This window comes from Pseudophryne corroboree, chromosome 8, assembly GCF_028390025.1.
Source record: "Pseudophryne corroboree isolate aPseCor3 chromosome 8, aPseCor3.hap2, whole genome shotgun sequence".
In the NCBI taxonomy this organism is placed as follows: domain Eukaryota; kingdom Metazoa; phylum Chordata; class Amphibia; order Anura; family Myobatrachidae; genus Pseudophryne; species Pseudophryne corroboree.
The window spans coordinates 402,006,473-402,022,874 of NC_086451.1; the positions used below are offsets into that span (position 1 = coordinate 402,006,473).

The window sequence follows — 16,402 nt, forward strand, 5'->3', positions numbered from 1 at the left end:
GAAAATGACAAAATCACAGGAATTAAACGGCAGTAATGTCAGGAATTATATCAAATGGCAGTACCACTGGACATATACGGAAGTGTCAGACAGGATGGCACTTAAAAAAAAGTCCCCAAACAGCACATGATGCAAAGAAAAGAAAAAAAGAGGTGCACTGTGGTCGCTGGATGGCTAAGCTAAGCGACACAAACACCTCAATATCACAGGAATTATTCGTTCTAATTAGAGATTAGCGGGTTCGGTTAGTTGAGATCCGAACCCCCCCGAACTTCACCTATTTTACGCGGGTCCGAGGCAGCCTCGGATCTTCTCGCCTTGCTCGGTTAACCCGGACACGGCTGAACATCATCATCCCGCTGTCGGATTCTCACGAGATTCGTATTCTATATAAAGAGCCGCGCGTCGCTGCCATTTTCACTTGTGCATTGGAGATTGAATGGAGTGTACGTGGCTACGTTATCTGCCTGAAAAGCTCCATATCTGTGCTCAGTGTGCTGCAAATATCTGTGCTCAGTGTTCTGCGAATATCTGTGCTCCGTGTGCTGCAAATATTTACGTTCTCTGCCTGAAAAGCTCCATATCTGTGCTCAGTGTGCTGCAAATATCTGTGCTCAGTGTACTGCAAATATCTGTGCTCAGTGTACTGCAAATATCTGTGCTCAGTGTGCTGCAAATATCTGTGCTCAGTGTGCTGCAACTATCTACGTTCTCTGCCTGAAAAGCTCCATATCTGTGCTCAATGTGCTGCATTTTGGTGACCAACAGTATATAGTTGTACAGTACATTAGGCCATTGCTGTATCTTGCAGCTCTGTGTCACTGCAAGTATCCATTCCATATCTGTGATGCATTTTTGTGAGCAGTATATATAGTATTACAGTGCAGCATTTTGGTGACCAACAGTATATAGTTGTACAGTACAGTAGGCAGAGCCGGCCCTAACCAATATGATGCCCTAGGCAAGATTTTGGCTGGTGCCCCCTAGCACCACCACTGGTTCTGCCTCTGACCTTGCACCTCTTTACCAGCATCATCACCCCTCACCCATAGCAGTCCTTATTTTGGAGTTTGTACCCCCTATATTTTAAATAGGAACAGTTTGCACATTTAGCACACAGCCAAAAAGGGGTGTGGTTTTGCTGGCAAGGGGCATGGCCACTCAATAGTAACCCCAATTCCAATTATGCCACATCAATGCCCTTATACACATAATGACACACATAGTGCCCGCTACACATTTGTTGCCCATTATTAGTGCCCTTATACACATAATGACACACCTACAGTAGTACCCTGTTACACATATGCCACACATTATTAATGCCCTTATACACATAATGACACACCTACAGTAGTACCCTGTTACACATATGCCACACATGATTAATGCCCTTATACACATAATGACACGCATAGTGCCCCTTACACATATGTTGCACATTATTAATGCATTTTTATATGACACACATAATGCTCCTTACACATATTCCGAACACTACAGCACAACCAACCCACTCACATGCACACAGCACTCACACTTCTGCTAAAACTGTGACCTCTGCTTGGATACAGATGTGTCCTCATAAATCTTGCCTCAACGCTAACGTCTGGCACTTTTTCTTTTATGAAAATGCATCTTATTTGCATTGCTATGTGGCTAGGATGCACAAGCAGCTTCTGCTGATTAAAATTATATGCAGCATGCCTATATACTGTATGAGACTGTGGCTGTATCTGCATATGAAATGCTACACACAGAATATAGGCATGTCGCATATCACTTTAATCAGCAGAAGCTGATGATGCCCCAAGGCATATCAAATGCCATAGGCAATTGCCTAGTTTGCCTATGCCTATGACCGGCTCTGACAGTAGGCCATTGCTATAATAATATTACTGGCATATAATTCCACACATTAAACAATGGAGAACAAATATGTGGAGGGTGAAATAGGGAAAGATCAAGATCCACTTCCACCTAGTGCTGAAGCTGCCTCTACTAGTCATGGCAGAGACGATTCAATGTCATCAACATCGTCTGCCATGGCCGATGCCCAATGTCATAGTAGAGAACATGTAAAATCCAAAAAACTAAAGTTCAGTAAAATGACCCAAAAATCTAAATTAAAAGCATCTGAGGAGAAGTGTAAACTTGCCAATATGCCATTTAAGACATGGAGTGACAAGGAACGGCTGAGGCCCTGGCCTATGTTCATGGCTAGTGGTTCAGTTTCACATGAGGATGGAAGCACTCATCCTCCCGCTAGAAAACTGAAAAGAGTTAAGATGGCAAAAGCACAGCAAAGATCTGTGTGTTCTTCTAAATCACAAATCCCCAAGGAGAGTCCAATTCTGTCGGTTGCGATGACTGACCTTCCCAACACTGGACGGGAAGAGGTGGCTCCTTCCACCATTTGCATGCCCCCTGCAAGTGTTGGAAGGAGCACCCAGAGTCCAGTTCCTGATAGTCAGATTGACGATGTCACTGTTGAAGTACACCAGGATGAGGATATGGGTGTTGCTGGCGCTGAGGAGGAAATTGACAAGGAGGATTCTGATGGTGAGGTGGTTTGTTTAAGTCAGGCACCCGGGGAGACACCTGTTGTCCGTGGGACGAATATGGCCCTTGACATGCCTGGTCAAATTACAAAAAAAATCACCTCTTCGGTGTGGAATTATTTTTGCAGAAATGTGGACAACAGGTGTCAAGCCGTGTGTTGCCTTTTTTCAAGCTGTAATAAGTAGGGGTAAGGATGTTAACCACCTAGGAACATCCTCCCTTATACGTCACCTGGAGCAAATTCATCAGAAGTCATTGACAAGTTCAAAAATTTTGGGTGACAGCGGAAGCAGTTCACCGACAACTAAATCCCTTCCTCTTGTACACAAGCTCCTGCAAACCACACCACCATCTCCCTCAGTGTCAATTTCCTCCTTAGACAAGAAAGCCAATAGTCCTGCAGGCCATGTCACTGGCAAGTCTGATGAGTCCTCTCCTAACTGGGATTCCCCCGATGAATCCTTGAGTGCAATGCCTACTGCTGCTGGCGCTGCTGTTGTTGCTGCTGGGAGTCAATCGTCATCCCAGAGGTGAAGTCGGAAGACCACTTGTACTACTTCCAGTAAGCAATTGACTGTCCAACAGTCCTTTGCGAGGAAGATGAAATATCACAGCAGTCATCTTGTTGCAAAGCGGATAACTCAGGCCTTGACAGCTGTGTTGGTGTTAGACGTGTGTCCGGTATCCACCATTAATTAACATGGACTTAGAGAATTTCTTGAGGTAGTGTGTCCCCGGTACCAAATCCCATCTAGTTTCCACTTCTCTAGGCAGGTGATACCGAGAATGTACACATGTCAGAAAAAGAGTCACCAGTGTCCAAAAAAATGCAGTTGTACCCAATGTCCACTTAACCACGGACATGTGGACAAGTGGAGCAGGGCAGACTCAGGACTATATGACTGTGACAGCCCACTGGGTAGATATATTGCCCCCAGCAGCAGCAACAACAGCAGCAGCAGCGGCACCAGTAGCAGCATCTCACAAACGCAACTCATTCCTAGGCAGACTACGCTTTTGTATCACCACTTTCCATAAGAGGTACACAGCTGACAACCTCTTACAGAAACTTAAGAACATGATCGCAGATTGGCTTACCCCAATTGGACTCTCCTAGGGATATGTGACATTGGACAACGCCACCAATATTGTGCGTGCGTTACATGTGGGCAAATTCCAGCACGTCCGATGTTTTGCACATACAATTAATTTGGTGGTGCAGAATATTTTTTAAAATGACAGGGGCGTGCAAGAGATGCTGTCGGTGGCCCGAAGAACTGCGGGCCACTTTCGGCATTCAGCCACCGCGTGTCGAAGACTGGAGCACCATCAAACACTCCTGAACCTGCCCCTCCATCAGCTGAAGCAAGAGGTGGTAATGAGGTGGGATTCAACCCTCTATATGCTTCAGAGGATGGAGGAGCAGCAAAAGGCCATCCAAGCCTATACATCTGCCTACGATATAGGAAAAGGAGGGGGAATGCACCTGACTCAAGCGCAGTGGATAAAGATTTCAACATTGTGCAAGGTTCTGAAACCCTTTGAACTTGCACACGTGTAGTCAGTTCAGAAACTGCCAGCCTGAGTCAGGTCATTCCCCTCATCAGACTTTTGCAGAAGCAGCTGGAGAGATTGAAGGAGGAGCTAAGACGGAGCGATTCCGCTAGGCATGTGGGACTTGCTGGTGAGAAAATTGTCAAGTCAAGCGGAACGTGGCCCGTCAACAGCTCCTCCTTCACATTCTCCCACAACTGGGTGTTACGTTCCTGGTGCTCAGACCTAGAGAGATGTTGCGTAGTGAGTCCAGAGCACCAGGATGTGATGCTGAAATAAGGTGTGGTACGGAAATAGCCCCTAGCACCCTACCTCCATTGTCTTATCCGTGTGGTCAGTTCACGCCTGAGTGACTATAGTTTCTTGGGACCACGGCAGCCGCGTTTGAAGGGCGGATTAGGTCTGCCCAACTCCGATGCCCCCAGGTCTTAGAATGAGACAAGGCGTGAACTGAGACAGGATAATAACAAGGGGACCTCTAACTAAAGCAAACAGAAGACTAGGGGCTACAAACAACCCTAAAACTAAATATATGCGCGGCATGCAACCAAAGGAAAAGAACAACAAAAGATACCACTGTCCACACCCCCACACGGCACCGTTGTGTATCGGGGAGGACAGTGAAAAGCGGAAACCTCCGCAAAACCACCAGTACAAAATAAACGCAAGGACTAAGCAGCCTAGGCCGCAACACGCGGCAGAAGCCACTACTCACGAAACCGGGAGAGAACCACAATAAGCGAGAACCCCCAGATGACTGCAACAGGTTCATTTGGACTGGAAGGATTCCCAGGAATTGCTTCAGAACTCCAGGACTCAGGAGCACAGGGAGCAGGATCGACCAGATACAGCTGACCAGAAACAAACGTAGGGGTTAAAAACATGACATTTACAAACATATATGAGATAAAGAAAGAAAGATTGTGTAAGACAGATTCTTAAAAAGCCTCGTTAAAGCTGCCCGTACAGCGAAACATGCATGTTGGCCTATCAGTGGGCCACCACACTCCTTGAAAGTTGTAGCAATGTTGTATCCAGTGTAATATATTTATGTTTACACCCTGATAATGCCGATTTATTACCTTATAACATTCACTATATGTGGGTAAGAGACTCAGTACGCAATTGGCGTATGGGGTACCGTAAGGGTACGCACTTAACGTAGCAGACGCTTAGTCGAGCACGCTATAGGCGGCCGACTACCGTAATGCTACGCTACTAGCGTAGCAGACGCTTGTGACCGCGAGGAGAACACGAGTGGCGCAGATGCTCACGGGATGACACTCAGTAAACCTTGTATGCAACACACTGAAATATTGAGTTTGTATTGTAAACCTTACTACTGAAATACTGTAGCGATATAACGCTGCTTAACCCTGTTAATGCAAAAGCTGCTTGAGCGATTGAGACGCTCCGATTACCCTCAGCAATGTAATAAACACACAGTACCTTGCTAAGGCTCCAAACCCTTTACTAACGAGATTTAGTTATATCAAAAGGGGAAATACAGATAACAGCTTATACACTACAGGCTTACATCAATATCTAAACAGTATAACTACACATAAATATACAATAGCGGCACAATTGCAAACAATAACATACAATGAGAGAGAGAGAGAGAGAACGTGGCAAAATACAGTCAGAGATTTAAGAATGGTCACAGAGAGAACTTACACACTGGGGAATGATTCGCTGCGCAGTCCTGGTCACCAGCTCTCGAGTATGTCAATGATGATAACCGTTGTGGAGAGAAGACTGAGCTGGGCCAGGCTGGCTGTTCTTATATACCCTGTATACAGTATACTACAAAGGGACCTATAATCTCATTGTTCATTGGACACAGGAATGTCTCCCCGCATTATAACAAAAGGTCATAGGTTGGTTTGAACAGGTGGGCTGTGACTATATCGAACTGCTCAGGTGGGAGGGAATCTCAAGATTCCCGCCGCATGGATAATGAACCGCAAATATAGTAAATGTCCAGAAACTACTAATAGACATAACTATACGCAGGAGCGATTAATCTTTACCTAACCAGCACCGGATTGTTCCTAATAAAATGTTCTTTAGTTAGGTACCAAACACCACCGCTCAGACCCTATCTGACCCTTCGTATCATGCAAAGAGGAATTCCTCTGTCCAGGGACCAGTTACAATAAACAAACTTACAGTTATTATTAAGGGGAACATTATCTATAAAACATATTATTTGGATTTACTATGTAACGATTGAGTCGCCCGCTAGACGCACACAAACTCTACCGTAAATGCACATACCACGCGCTCGAGCGCATGGCCGTGGAGGCGACGTCACGCAACTGCGAATATGCGCACGCATGGGAGAGAATGTGCATGTGCAGCAGGCAAGCGCATGGGGTGAGTATATGGCAAGGTGTAGCATGATATTTTTCCGACTTTGACAGTCCACCCATTGGCAGTCATCAATAACTGCAACTTCCTAAAACAGTTCAAAAAAAGAAAAATATATGTCATCATGTAAATACCTTTTTATGATTGGGTAAAGGGAGGAGAGGAGAAGGTGGGAAAAAGGTATGACCTAGTGAGATAGTAGAAGCATGTGTGTATGAATCCATGTTTGAGGGGTCATGTATCATCGTGCCGTACATGTTTTAAATCAAGCTTCGAGGTATTGCGAAGTATACATTTGAATTCCTTCTTATCCCGTATTAAGGGTCTGGGGATGGGCTGTCAAACTTTACCGAGCTCTTTTCGGCTTTTGGTTGCAACAAATGGGGGAGCACATTTAGTTGATGATACATGAATGGGGGGGTATGTGAGTGCTGATATCTGTGTCTATATTCCCTATCGACTATGTGTGTGTCATTACCTGAAGTTTGTAGAGGTGAAGATAAGAAGCAATTATTATAAATGCAGTCATAAACTATGTGAGTTTAGTATGCATTCACCAATTGAGGTCTTGTCTTGTCTTGATGTACATGTTGTTTGATGTCTCTCGATGCTTTTGTTATAAATGGTGACAAAAGCTTTTCCATTGTCCAGAAAATTACAGTCACTAAAGTATTTGGGCTTTCGTAAAAATTTAAAGTCTCTAGGGATATTGGGGGGGGGGGTCGGTGACATAGTTAATCGATGGTATGTATAAAAGAGGTTGTCAAATTCTTCTTCCAAGCGGATGTCTTTGTACCTTGGAGGAAAACAAAGGAGAAAGAAACGGACCGTGAAATCACATTTTTATCACAACATTGTCTCTATCGTTGGGTCATAAATCAAATTTGTTGTTGTTATTATAGTGTCCTCGCTCCTCAGACTCATCACTCTGGTATTACCTTTACACTTCGTTAAAATCTGAACGCATCTAAATATCAGGCCAACAAATATGACGACTCCCAGAATACACAAGAGAAATTTCCCTTCATCCATGATAATACCTTGGCCCCATTCTCCTAAGCCCGAGAACCAATTTCGTGGGTTCAACCATGACACCCAAGCGGTCAGCTCATTGCCCACAGCGGCGAGATTGAGATTATGTCTCCTTCGGAACTCCCACTTCAATTGCAAAATGTCATCCATCTTTTGGTCTATGACATCGACCGGGTCCTCTGTGCTGTTTGTAATGTACGTGCAGCACTTTATTCCATATTGAGTTGCTAGGGTAACACAATACCCGCCTGTCACAGCTGTAAGGTAATTGAGAATCATCCTATGCTGAACCAGCTCTGTTTTGTAGGCTTGTAACTCTCTCCCAGTATACCTGAATGTGTCGTCATACATTTCGGTGATATTGTCTAATAAATTTGCTAGCGCAGATATATATCTATAGTTTAACACTCCTCTGGCGGTACAAGTGATATCTAACGCGAGTAGTACTTGAATCCCAGTGGATTCATGGATCAGGTCAGAGGCCGGATGCTCTGTTCTTTCTATCAGGTGCCGTTTAACGACGTGCTCGTAATGAGTGTGAGTATAAGGAGCTTGGGCACCGCGGTGAATGTCTTTCATTTTGATATGGGATACAGTCATTACTTCAGGCAGTACTTTTACAATGTAACACAATCCCTCTGAGTTTGGGGCAAGCCACTTATACGCCTTCCTCCCGCATATGAAATATGCATCATCGGGGAGAACATATGGGACAGAGTATGACATTACCATGTTACAAATTTTCCATGTGAAATCTCCTAACCCTAATTCTCCCATCTGTCTAGTACACGAATCTGGTTGTACGATATGTGCACAGTTTCCTGGTGATACTTCTCCAACTCGCATGGTCCTACTTCCTAGAGTGTACCTATACCGGAAAAATCTTCCATTGTCGGCTATCTGGCGTATAAGTTCTGTGTCTATGGGCATTCTGTCAGCTCTATGTGAAAATGTCATGGTTTGATTACTCCATGACACTTCCCAATTTCCCGGCTTTCGGGGATTGGAAATGTCAAAGCATACTAAGGACCTATCTACATGATACTGGTGTAGCTTCAAACTAGGAGGACTAGAGATATTAAACCTCTTGTCCACTGACCTCCCACCACTTAACTCAAGTACCTCTCCTACAGTTAAAGGGAATGGTACTAGCCCTGATTTGCTGTGACCTTGAGGTACTTGAGAGCATACCCAACAGTCTGTCTGGTTTAACACTTTACCCACTATGGAGTGATAGTCACTCAATGGATGCCGGTCCATGTGGATATTAAAACTGGACTGACATTTCTTGATGCACCCATCCTCAACTATATTGTCACAATGCCTACAGATGCAGTTCTCTTCAGCTAACAATACTTCACAATTCCTTCTATTGTCAATGCTATCAGATCGTTTTCTGATACTCGCCTTTACTCTGTGATTGTGCTGCTCTTGGAATTTTACGCCTCCATCCTGGTCATCAGAACCCATTCCAGATCCTTTCTCGACCTCCATGGTACTCTCACCGAAACAGACTGCTCTGGTCAACAACAGGGTCAACAGGAAAATCCGGATCACAGTCTCTTGGGGCAAGTCCATCTTAGAGGAGTAAAAGGAGAAAAATAAGAAGGGGGAAGGGAAATAGGAGGGAGATGGGAACTGGAGAAAACAACAAAAGGGAAAAAGAAATCTGGCTCGACAAACGCCTCCGGTCTTATTATTCTCAGCGCTCAGGTGTCGCCTCAATCTTTCCCTGAACAGACACTCTAGTGATACAACCTCTACCGTCTGTTCTTTATCACGGGACCTCTCTGGGTCAGCAACCTTTTTACAATGAGACGAATGGACCCAAGTCTCCCTCTCGGCAACTTTCAATGCTGTTGTGCTGGTTAATAAGACTTGATATGGTCCTTCCCATCTGTCAATAAGGCAACCTGAGCGTAGAAAATTCCGTATCATTACATAATCCCCAGGTTCAATGTCATGACAATTACTGTCTGGCAAATCAGGAATCACCAACTTTAGATTATCATTCTGATTCCTCAATTGCTTACTCATCTTAACCAAGTACTTTACGGTTACTTCATTGTTACATTTCAAATCATCCTGGAGGTTAATCATAACATGGGGTTGTCGACCAAACAGAATTTCAAAAGGAGACAGATTAAGAGGGGACCTGGGAGTGGTTCTGATGCTGTATAATACGATTGGCAAAGCTTCGGGCCCTAACAATCCTGTTTCAGTCATTACCTTGCTCAATTTATTTTTAATAGTGCTGTTTACTCTTTCCACCTTCGCACTCGCCTGGGGGCGGTAAGGAGTGTGCAGCTTACTATTAATTCCCATCAACTTACACATTGTTTGAAAGACTTCACCTGTAAAATGGGTACCCCTATCACTCTCAATGATTCTAGGGATACCATACCTGCACACAAATTCCTGCACAATTTTCTTTGCAGTAAACACAGCGGTATTTGTGGCCGCGGGAAATGCTTCAATCCAATTTGAGAATACGTCAATACAGACCAATACATACTTTAAATTTCTACGAGGTGGTAATTGTATGAAATCAATTTGTATTACATGGAAAGGGCCATCTGTAGGAGGGATATGGGATTGCTCTGTTGGTATTGCCTTTCCAATATTCTTCCTTAAGCAGGTGAGACATGTCATCGCTTTTTACCCGCATGGGAAGAAAATCCTGGGGCGCACCAATAAGCTCTTACCAACTTACACATTCCTTCTTTAGCTAGATGAGTCAGCCCATGTGCCGCTTCCGCTAGACTTGGAAGGTATGCTCTGGGTGCCACTGGCTTACCCTGTCCATCTGTCCAGGGTCCTGAGGACTCCTGGCCATATCCTTTTGACCTCCAGACTGCCTTTTCTTGTGGTGAACACAACTGTTGCATTTCACACAATTTCTGTGTGTTGACAGTATTGAATACCATCAGTTGTGTGATGTCTGTCTGTATGGGGGTACCGGCTGCTGATTTAGCAGCTTTGTCTGCTCGGCTATTAACAAGTGATACCGGGTCTTGGCTATACGTGTGAGCTTTACACTTGATAACAGCCACTCTGTCGGGTTCCTGTATCGCTGTTAGGAGTCTTTTGATGTGGGCTGCATGCGCTACGGGTGTGCCAGCTGCCGTCATGAAATTTCTGAGGCGCCATAGGGCCCCGAAATCATGGACTACTCCGAAGGCGTACCTAGAATCTGTGTAGATATTGGCTGACTTGCCCTTAGCCAATTCACATGCTCTGGTTAGGGCAACCAGTTCAGCAACTTGTGCTGAGTGTGGTGGGCCTAGCGGTTCTGCTTCTATGGTACCTTGGTCATCAACGACTGCGTATCCAGTACACAAGTCTCCCGAGTCCGTCTGTCTGTGACAACTACCGTCAGTGTAGATAGTAAAATCTAGATCTTCCAGTGGTTTGTCACTGATGTCAGGCCTTGCCGTGAAATTTTGGGTCAAATATTCCATACAATCATGTGTGTCATTGTCCTTACTAAATCCTCCTTCACCATCACTCTCATCCTCCACCCTTTGTGGCTGTCCAGGCACACCTGGGAGATATGTTGCAGGATTTAGTGCGCTGCATCTTTTTATAGTAATGTTTACCGGGGCCATTAATATCAATTCCCATCTTGTAAACTGTGCTGATGCGACGTGCCTTGTTTGGGCAGAATTCAGTAAAGCTGACACTGCATGTGGTGTATGAATTGTGAGGTTGTGTCCTAGCACTACATCTTCACTTTTACTTACTAGCAATGCTATAGCTGCAACACTTCGCAAGCATGTGGGGAGGGATCGCGCTACCGTGTCTAGCTGAGCGCTATAGTAGGCTACCGGCCTGCTGGCATCACCATGCTTCTGGGTTAAGACACCTGCTGCGCACCCAGCACTCTCTGTTCCGTACAGCTCAAAGGGTTTTCCATAATCTGGCATACCTAATGCCGGTGCCTGCGTTAGGCACTGTTTAAGTCTCTCAAATGCCATCTCAGACTCGTCTGTGTGCGAAATCTGATCCGGTTTGTTTGATGAGACCATCTCCTGCAAAGGTAGGGCTAGTATGGAAAAACCTGGGATCCAGTTATGGCAATACCCACACATTCCTAAAAACGTTCTAATCTGTTGCTGAGTTTGTGGCAGGGTCATGTCACGGATTGCTTGAATTCTATCAGCGGTGAGGTGTCTCAGTCCTTGTGTCAGACAGTGTCCCAAATACTTCACCCTGGTCTGGCATAATTGTAACTTATCTTTGGAAACCTTGGGGTAAATTTACTAAGGTGGGAGATTTTTAGAACTGGTGATGTTGCCCATGGCAACCAATCAGATTCTACTTACCATATATCTAGGTGCTTCTAGCAGATAATAGATATAATCTGATTGGTTGCTATGGGCAACATCACCAGTTCTAAAAATCTCCCACCTTAGTAAATTTACCCCAAGGGGGTAAATTTACTAAGGTGGGAGATTTTTAGAACTGGTGATGTTGCCCATAGCAACCAATCAGATTATATCTATTATCTGCTAGAAGCACCTAGATATATGGTAAGTAGAATCTGATTGGTTGCCATGGGCAACATCACCAGTTCTAAAAATCTCCCACCTTAGTAAATTTACCCCCTTGTGTCCAGTGTCTGAAAGATGAAACAGGAGTTGTTTTGTATCTCTCAGGGACGATTCCAGTGAATCTGAGCACAGCAGTAAGTCATCTACATACTGTATTAATATTGATCCACTCTCAGGTTGGAAAGACTGTAAACAATCATGCAAGGTCTGTGAGAAAATACTTTGACTGTCAATGAAACCTTGTGGTAAGCAAGTCCAGGTGTACAGAACTCCTCTGTATGTAAATGCGAATAAGTATTGACTGTCAGGGTGCAGAGGTACTGAGAAGAAAGCGGAGCAGAGGTCAATCACAGTGAAAAATTTGGCAGTGGGAGGGATTTGCATAAGAATGACAGCTGGATTTGGCACTACGGGGAATTGACTCTCAACTACAGTATTTTGTTGATCCCTCTTAGATCCTGCACTAATCTGTAACCCCTCCTCCACTCTTTTTAACAGGAAAGATGGGACTATTGGCAGTGCTGGACGCCCTTACCAGAATGCCCTGTTGTAGCAAGCGCTCTATTACAGGGTAAACTCCTAACTCCACCTCTGGCTCCAGAGGGTATTGTGGGATTTTTGGAGCTATCCTACCATATTTTACTTGTACAACTACTGGGGCTACATTTGCCACTAATCCAGTGTCTTGTCCATCCTTGGTCCAAAGTGATTCCGGTATCTGGGAAATCATTTCCTCTACCTTGGACAGACACCTATACACAACAACAGTGTGTGACATTAATCTTGTTGGGGAGTCTAGCATATCCTGCACTTCCTGAGCGTGGTTTTCGGGTATGTCCAAGAACACACCTTCAGGAGTACAATATATGACGCAACCCATTTTGCACAGTAAATCTCTCCCTAGGAGATTAGTCGGAGCCGATGCAGCCAGCAGAAAAGAATGCTTGGTATGCAAAGGCCCTATCGTAATCTCTGCTGGTTTCCTTAAAGGATAGTGTCGTACTACTCCTGTTACTCCCATGGCTGGAATTGTTTTACCAGTGGTTCTCATGCCCACGGACGAATTTATCACTGACTTGGCCGCCCCGTATCTACAAGGAAATTTAGAGATCTACCAGCTACATCAATTGTGACCTCGGGTTCACTTCCAAGGCTCAAAATTAATTTCACTGGCTGCAGATTACAGGTATGGCCCCACCCCTATGGTGTGTGGTGCCCTCCCTGTATCGCACTGGCAGCTATTACATGTGAAGGGGGTAAAAGGGAACTATCAGAGACTTGCCAGTCTCTTCTTGGGGGATACCTTCTTGTTTCCCCTGCGTGTGGCTCATAACTCCGTCTCTGCGGTCCTTGATCCCAATTTCGTGTGTCATGTCGTTGTCTAGGGGGTTGATATGATTTTTGTGCATTTTTCAATCTACAGTCTCGTGCAAAATGTCCCTCTTTATGACAGTAATAACAAGTTACCACATTTGACTTACCCACAGGGGTCTGAGACTTATGCTGAGGTGGCCTTGTGGTTAGGGCCTGTATACTTACGGCCATCAGCTTATCACTCTGTGACTCCCTGTGTCTGGTGATGTTCCGATCATGATCAACAGCAGCCTCTCTCAAAGTAGCCACCGACAAACCTCGCCAACATGGTTGGGTGGTCTGTACCCTAGTCTTCAATACTTCCTTTAAACCATCCATTAACACAGATACTGCTTCTTCTCTATGATTCACATTTGTTTTAATGTCTTCTATCCCTGTATACCTAGCCATGTCCTGCAATGCCCGATGGAAATAATTAGCAGCTGTTTCTCCCTCTTTTTGTTTGATGGAGAAAATTTTGTTCCATTTGACAACAGCTGGGAAATACTCTCCTAACTGTAAATTGATACTCTTTACATTATCTTGGTTGTACACATCCGTAAGGGGTACCTTTTCGTCTAATTTACAGTCAGCGATAAATTTCACTGAGTCGACATTGGGGGGTAAACATGCCCTCAGCAATGTCCGCCAATCTTTGTTAGTGGGCTCTGCAGAGTTACCTAGCTCTCTAATGTATATCTGGCTTGCAACTAGATCTTTCCTTGGATCAGGGAATTCAGACATCATTGATCTTAATTCTGTTCGGGAAAAGGGGCAGTGCATGGCGATGTTCCTGACTGGAGTGACTCCTGAAGTGTCAGTTTTCCCATTTGGCACTGCAATTATCCTGACAGGATTAAGTTCAATAACGTCATTCTGAGTAGATTCTACAGCATGTGGTGTAATGGTTTCTGCATAGTGTACAGTGCCGTACTTACCAGTTGATACGACCTCACCTGTCCCTCTGCTAGGGGCCTTTGATACTACTCTTACGGGTTGGGCCGTGCCCACTATGGTCTCTTGTATGGTGGCTGCTAGAGAGAGTGCTGATTTTGTTGTGGGCTCATCCTCTTGGTCACAATCCTGGGGAAAGTTTAAAACAGGGTACAGCTTGCACGGGTTAGTATTAGCATCAACAATCTTAGTTACATTATTCTTAACATCTATACATTTACTAAGTGCATGTTTATCATACACCAGTTTGCCACTCTCTGTAACCACTTTCTCTCCTGTCATGTTTGGTGGTGGTGGTGCGGTGGCTATCAGTTTCCTGATAGGGTTAGATCCAGCCGCTTGAGCCAATCCTCTTTGTATTTCACCCTCCTGTTACCATAACTGTAAATAGTCATAATGTCGGATCCGTCTCTTTGCAGATTTAATGAGACATATCCTTCACCTTAGATTTTGTAACACCTCTGGGCTAAAACTGCCTACCCGTGGGAACTTTTCCCCGTCATGCACAGTCATTCTTTCCCATTCATCGCACAAAACCTCTGTGTGTGAACCGTATTTCTCACACATGATATACCTTGCCGACCCTATTGGCCGGTTTACTAAATCAACCTGAACCAAGGTTGATCGCCCCAACCTGAACAACTGGCCCCCATCTTTGCAGGTGTTGCTTTCACTACCTCTGACCTTCAAATCAGGGTCTTCAGCGAACCCTTACAAAAACCAAGAAGTCCGGGGTAGACCGACGGTGAAAGTTTACCGAGTACCTTCACACACTCGCCTACGTCGACCAATACATCCACACGCTGCCCTAGCGCTGGCTTACTCAACCCAGGGCCCCTGCGACCTTAACCTGTATTTACTGGAACATGTGGGTGTGATCCGAAGAGCAATTACCCTTCCCAGTAACTATTGGTTGTTAGAGAATTCCTGAGTGACCAGCGAACCTCCCTTAAAATAAAAAAAATGACACAAATCAAGTTAGAATGTACAAATAGCGTTTATGACCCCTCTAGCGTACGCAAACAGTACTGGGTCAAATTACAAACTAATGCACACAATTACATGCAGTACAATCGTACTGCACATAAGCAACTAATCTTATGTGCGAAACGACCAGCGGAATCGAAAATTGTGGCTGCGAATTCCTTTAGCCAGAGCGTAATGGCCTATATGGGTACTGCACCAACCCGCCTGGGGTTGTGCTTCTTGACTATCTATAGCGGACTTCCTAGTCTGCTGTATCTAGACCTCCTGGTCTGTCTCTCTGGACCTCCTGGTCCGTGACCTCCTGGTCTGTGTCTACAGTAGACCTCCTAATCTGCTATACTCTAATGCTCTTATTTCAATATTTAACAAGGGATGCCTCCCAAGCCACCACGTGCCGTCACTTTCACGGATGTACCTCACGAGAACTCGACTTCCGGGGGTTCCAACCAAAATGATAAACTTATATATATAATTCTTTACAGATTTACGTGTATCTAAAAGGATCTTAATGTATACAAGATACATAGATGATCTTTTTTTAATTTGGACAGGCTCTGAATGTGAACTGTTAGAGCTAGTCACACATATCAACTCCTTAGACCATCCAGTGAAGTTTACGTTCCAGTATAGTCCAACCGAAATTAATTACTTAGATGTAGTAGTTAAGATTAAGGACAATACTATATCAACTGAGGTGTTCCACAAGCACACAGATCGGAATACCCTGTTACATCACAGCAGTTGCCACCCACCCCCATTAAAAAAAGCTCTTCCAAAATCTCAGATGTTAAGAGTAGCTAGAATCACTAGTGACCCGAACCAGCTTGAACCTGCATTAGATTTGGTTTCAGATAAATTTGCTAGGCGGGGATATCCTTTATCCTCACTTAAGGAAACCAAACAACAAATACTAGCAATTCCTAGACAAAATTTGTTAGAACCAGAATTGAAGGATAATATACAAGATAGGATCCCGTTAATTTCTGAATACACATTAGCCAGCCCAGTTCTACCCCGTGCCACCAAAGCATTGT

The 16,402-nt window shown here is 44.6% G+C and overlaps 1 protein-coding gene across 3 annotated transcripts in view; it reads left to right on the plus strand.

Moving 5' to 3' along the window:
* Positions 1-16,402, plus strand: part of LOC134949301 (cytochrome P450 2G1-like) — a 362,663-nt gene that overhangs the window by 279,048 nt on the left and 67,213 nt on the right. The window lies entirely within an intron of this gene.